The following is a 5825-nucleotide window of genomic DNA, read 5'->3' on the forward strand; positions in this document are numbered from 1 at the left end:
GGGGGGGGGTGGCGGAGATGCGATCCGGAAATGCAGGCTCCTTCCCCCGAGCCGGAGACCCACCTCCAGCTTCCTGGATTCCTGTCTCTAGGTACTGCCTCTCCTGGTGTGTCTTCCCCTCCTCCCCTTTTTTTGAGGTGCTGGTGATAGTAAAAGGTATCTTGAATTTCCTTCCAAAGACTGTCCTGTACTTTTCCACTCTCTGAGTTGTGTGAGTCCCTTAGGCCTGGTGGAACCCAAAACAAACAGGGCAGTGACTCTTGTTAGTCAGCTTAATCACACGACGTTCTTGATATTCAGATCATTTACATCCAGGATCAGAGGCAGGAACTTCCAGGGTCAAGTCTGTGAGGTTGGCCTCTCCTCTCGTTGGTTCCCCTGAGTGGATGGAAGAGGTTACTTGGTGGGCTTTTAAAGTATCATTTTTAAGTGAGGGGAGGGAGAGGGTCCTCATTTTAATGGGAATCTTAGTTATATTCTGGACAGTTTCAACTCCAGAGACTTGTCTCTCTGACGTACGTTTTTATTCATTATGTGAAAAACTATAGTTCAAACTACAATTGGAAATCTTGGCAGTTCCGAGGGGGAAAAAACCACGGAGCTATTCTTCTCCAGATTTTCTTCCTGATAATATTTGCCATTAATAAAAATGAGTAACAAAAAAGGGAAACTTTGCTTGCTTTTTTTTTTTTTTAAACAGTTTGTAATTTCACCTTTAGGCATCTTTAAATTTAGATGGGTGGGAATAATCTGGTTTGTTTCTGAAACCTCATGGGAATTTTAATAAAATGGTCTTAATTCATATATATTAAGTAAAACCAAGATTCTTACCCTGCTTATTGAGGATGAGTTTCTGGGGTCCCTGATCCTTTTGATACTGAAGGAAAATGTTGGGTATGGGCGTATATCCTTTTATGTATACAAGGGTCCATAATTTTCATCAGCTCCTCAAGGAGGGTCTTGCTCACAAGAAGCACGGAGACAATTACTGGAGTAGTAATAAGGGTTCCTCCTAGTTTACCAGGGCCAGGGGGCGGTCTCTGGTCTTTCAGGGGCTGTCCCTGTTACTCCTGGTTTCTTTGACACTTTGTTCAAAATCTGAAGACCTTTTCAAAAGAGAAAGGCACAAAGAAAACGATGGAGCCCTGAGGCAGTGAGGTGTAAAGAGAGAAGCTGTTGTGGTGTCAGAAATCATTGAGCATCTGCTTCTGACCCACCGCAGACCCGTCCAGCGGGAGCCTGCCCACCTTAGGTGCTTAGTAACCGTGCGGACAACGCGAGTGAGATTCAGGGTGATAACTGGGCGTGTGTCGTGCCAGGCAGCTTTTCTGTAGGCGCTCCGCAGGGTTTGATAGAAGCGTATCGAGCGAACGTTTCTCCAGCGCTTGTTCGCGTGGCTGCCACTTCCCTCCTTTGCCCAGTTTTGCCCTCTTCAGAGGCTGTTTCAGAGACAGAACGTGCTGGCTGGGTGGCTCTGGGAAAGGTTACGTTCCAGGTTTCTCTAAATTTCCAGAGGGCCAGACACAGCTTTCTCCCGGATCAGGGGTCCGAGACCCCTGGTGGCGCCCCCTGAGCCGACTTTCTCAGACCCTCAAAGGGTGTGTGTAATTTGAGTTTTCTGTGTGTCCCTTACAGAAAAGGAAAGATACACTTTAGGACACTTTCTCCATCACTCAGGAAAAGGTGTAATCGTCACTGCTTTACGTTAAGAGGCTGTTTAGTTCCGTGTTTTCCTCTCAGTTCTCTTCTTCTCTCCTCCTGCTTCTGCCAGCACTGAGTGCTTGCTGTCTTTTCTTCTCCACCTTGAAACTGGCCATCCATCCTTGCCTTCTGCCAGCACGCCAGTAAGGTGCCCAGAGCTCCCCTTGGTGCCATTCCCGTGTGGCGTTGCCTGCGATGTTGTTGGGATGTGCTTTAGGGGTTCCTTCTCTCCAGGTCGTGCTGGATTCCAGTCGCTCTTGCTCACGTGGAGTTGGCCTCATTGCTGGAAGCTTGCTTAGAAACACGGGGAGCGGGGGGATGCCATGGTCCTTAGCTGGTGGCTCCCACAGTGCAAGTGCAGAACGTGTTGCAGGGCCAGGACCCTCTCTGGTGTGGACCCCCTCCTCATGCCTCTGCTTCTCGTTTCTGTAGGTTGCTGCACTCTGCTCCAGAGGCGGTGGCTTTGAGGCGTGACCCTGCCCACGCTTCGCCCCGCCAGCACCAGCTCCTCAGCAAGGAGGGCCCGCTTGAGAAGACGAATAAGACAGGTCAGTCTAACTTGATTGACTTTCCTTGAGTCACAGTAACTTTGAGTGTTGTCTTCCTTCATGTCCCCACATCCCCTTGGAGTGGTCCACCCTCTGCTTGGGGTCCTCCTGAGGCTTTGATGCAAAACCACAGACAAGCTTTCACGGTGGACTGCGGGTTTTCCCTGGGCTAGTGGCCTGGGGCGTGGGATGAGAAGTCTTGGAAAGGGTGTCGAGGCCCTGGCTCACAGGAAGCCACGCTGCAGGCACCCCTGTTCCCTGCTTCTCCTTTGCCACCCCCAGATTTGGACTCTGTGTTTAAAACTAGAACACCAGTCCTGTCCACTTGGCCATGTCAAAGGGATTTCCTCTCACATCTGTGACTTGGGAATCTCATCTGGGTTTCCAGTCCTCTCTGGTCCCAGATAAAGGAGATGATACTAGCATGGGGTCAGTGATTTTTATTTTGTTCATTATGACTATTATTATTATTTTTATTTACAGTAATAGAGCAGATATATAGATAGGTGTCAGGGAGCAGAGACTGAAAATATTAGGACTGTAAATATTTATAAAGAAAAATGTGCTTTGTAAATGGACCTGAGACTGTTAATCCTTCCTTTCATCCCCTGAGATTGAGAATCGGAAGGTGTAGGTTGGTCAGTTGGGTCATTGCTCTAGTGTGGGCCAGGGTCAGGCGTGGGCAGGGAAGACTGACTAATTCTAGCCGCTGGCTTCTGGTTAAATGAGTGGATAAATACACCTTAATATTAAGGTGGATTTGTTTTTTCTAACTGGGAACAATGAGCTACATTGTTTTACACCAGGTCCCTTCCATTCTTCCTGTTCCATCCTCCCAGAAGGAGAAGTCACACATAAGACACAAGCGCACACCCGGAGAAAAATCTCAGAAAAGATTTTCTATGCAGGCTGGCATGGGTGCTTCTGAAAGGGCTGCCTAGGTTGAGTCCACTGACCGTTTTCTTTTCAAACAGTGTAACTAGGAGTTTCATTTTGTTAATTGCACTTTCTGATCAGAGATGAGAAGAGTCTCTACTACTATTTACTTACATTTGAACTAGGAAAAGGAAGTAAATGTCGGTGATCTCGGCGTCATCACTGGGCAGGGTCACACTTCACACTTTATCCCAAAGGAGGAAGTAAATTTAGCAAATGTCTTCCTGTCCAGACAAAGTGGGAAACAGCAAATTTGCCTGACTTTTTCATTTTCCAGTTGGGATGTAAGCACTTGCAGCTTTCAGCCTGTAGGTTGGTGAGCGGTTGTGACTGTTGCTGGGTTTTCTGTCCTTAGGGCATTTACAGAGTCTGCAGGGAAGGTTTCTTTACCATCTTAGTGATTGTGACAAATTCTTACTAGCACTTTACCTCTTCTTGGTGAATATATTTGCGTTGATTTTCTTGTTGACTGTTTCCCTTCTGTCCCGTTTTCTTTCCCTCCTCAGTGAGAGACGTGGACCATGTTGTTTGTAACTTCTAATTTTATGTCCATCTGAAAGGACTTAAATCTAGTCCTAGTCTGAAAAACTCTACCACATTTTTCTTCTCTAAGTGCCATAAGACAAAAACAAGATCATTGAAACTATCCCACTATAAATGGTAGAAAGGTTGAGATAATTTTTACTGACATAATACAATTACAATAAAGATTTCTAGTCATCTACGATTTGATGTATATTGAAACTACGGTGGGGATAGGGGGACTTCCCTGGTGGTCCAGTGGCTGAGACTTCACACTTACAACGCAAGCGACCTGGGTTTGATCCCTGGTCGGGGAATTAGACCCCACATGCTGCAATTCAGACCCAGCACAGCCAAGTAAATAAGTATTTTAAAAAACAAACCTCTGGGCGATATATATTTAAAAGAATGAGAGGGTTTTAGTATAGAAGGTGCCCCTTACATGAATCAAGGAAATAATTGTTCACTGACTGGATTACAGTTCTAGGGAACTGAGGATACTTTCGTTAGAAATCCTTTAAAGAAAGAAAATGAGGTATGTACATGTATACTTCTGTGTGTGTACCTGTGTTGAATGTTTTTCCCTAGAGAGGAATTTCCCAAATGAACTTTCATAGACAGTCAGAATGGGAAGCACAGTTTTTAATAAGTTTAAATGGTCTTCCATATGGGAGAAGCTTCATGGAAAGAAAACAGCTTTGGGGTTGAGGGGCTTGTCTTGTTTTTTTGTTTGTTTTAATTTGGGACCGAGGTTTCCTTTTGCTCTTTTCATGTGGAAGATGCAAGGGTGAGGCTGGGTCAGTGGTCTGAACAGTTGTGTGTTTGGCAGTTAGTCCTTTTACCTACCATTTGGAAAACCATTGGTTCATATCTTCAAAATGTCTGGGGCTTCCCAGGTGGCGCTGGTGGTAAAGAACCCGCCTGCCAATGCAGGAGACACAAGAGACGCGGCTTCCATCCCTGGGTCAGGAAGATCCCGTGGAGGAGGGCACGACAACCCACTCCAGTATTCTTGCCTGGAGGATCCCATGGACAGAGGAGCCTGGGGCGCTGCAGTCCATGGGATCGGAAAGAGTCAGACACGACCGAAGCGACTTAGCACGCACACACACATGTTCTTCAAAGTGTCTACTAACAAGGAAGGCAGATTTTGTCTCTCGACAAGGAGAGTGTTACTGCTGAGGTTCTCTTTGGCTCTTGGGTAAGGTTTTAGCTTGGGGCTTGTCAGCTGATGGCCCGTCCGTTGTGTGAAGCCGTCAGATGGCTGTGTCCCCAGCCTTTCCTGCTCTGCTGCCAGACACGTTCGCGGCTGCTCCAGGAGTCCCCGTTTGTCACGCCCTACCCGGGTCACTTCTCCCAGAGGCGGAAGGGGAACCACAGGCAGTCATGTCCTCTCCAGGGGGGCTCCTGAGCATTCACTTTGCTCCTGAGATAATGCGCTTGATCACTGAGGCAGTGTGGATGTGCAGAACTTAAGGCACACCGGAGGGTAACAGGGTACGTGGCCAGAGAAAATCTTCCCAGATAAAATAAAGGAAACGGGTTACCTGGAGACTTAACTTCCTATAGCCAATAGTACTTGTGTGGAAGAAGCATGACTAGAAGAGGCCTGGAGAAGTAAAGCTGGATTGTCCGGGGGCTGTAGTGTTCCCTGCAGTCATCCTTCCGTATTACCAGGTTTTTTTAAGGTCTGACCTGTTCCCTCCTAGACTCTGAGTCTTTAGCGGATTCCTTCCCTGCCTCATCTTTGGTCAGTTTTAGGAGGCGGGACACGGGTCAAGAGGGAGTCTGAGACTCCTTGTGGGGAACAAGGGTAGAGAAAGTTCGCTGTATGTGGACCATGTGAGCTTCAGAAAATAAAACACCACAGAATCGTTTTGGCTGTTGGGAGTGAGGGCGATGCGCTGTAGGGAACATCAGTTAAGAGTGAAAAACAACCACAGAATGTGGTTTTGGAAGAAAAAGAAGACTCAGACATCTCCCGTACGGTTCCCTGTAGTCTGGTGAGTGCAGCGGTCTGAGATTACAGCAAACGTGGTTTCTGTTTTTCCTTCTGAACCTTTCTGCCCTTGCTTCCCTTCCAGTGTCGACGAGAGATACGAAGAGAAGAGAAAAAGG

At 47.2% G+C, this 5825-nt stretch overlaps 1 protein-coding gene across 1 annotated transcript in view; it reads left to right on the forward strand.

Annotated features, from left to right (window-relative positions):
• The window catches only part of RREB1 (ras responsive element binding protein 1), a 113427-nt gene that overhangs the window by 43370 nt on the left and 64232 nt on the right, over nucleotides 1–5825 (forward strand). The window contains exons 2-3 of the mRNA XM_010835882.1: nucleotides 2134–2249; nucleotides 5792–5816. The gene's annotated coding sequence lies outside the window, so the exon portion shown is untranslated. The remainder of the gene's footprint in view (nucleotides 1–2133; nucleotides 2250–5791; nucleotides 5817–5825) is intronic.

Source organism: Bison bison, unplaced genomic scaffold (assembly GCF_000754665.1).
Source record: "Bison bison bison isolate TAMUID 2011002044 unplaced genomic scaffold, Bison_UMD1.0 scf7180017864053, whole genome shotgun sequence".
Lineage (NCBI taxonomy): Eukaryota > Metazoa > Chordata > Mammalia > Artiodactyla > Bovidae > Bison > Bison bison.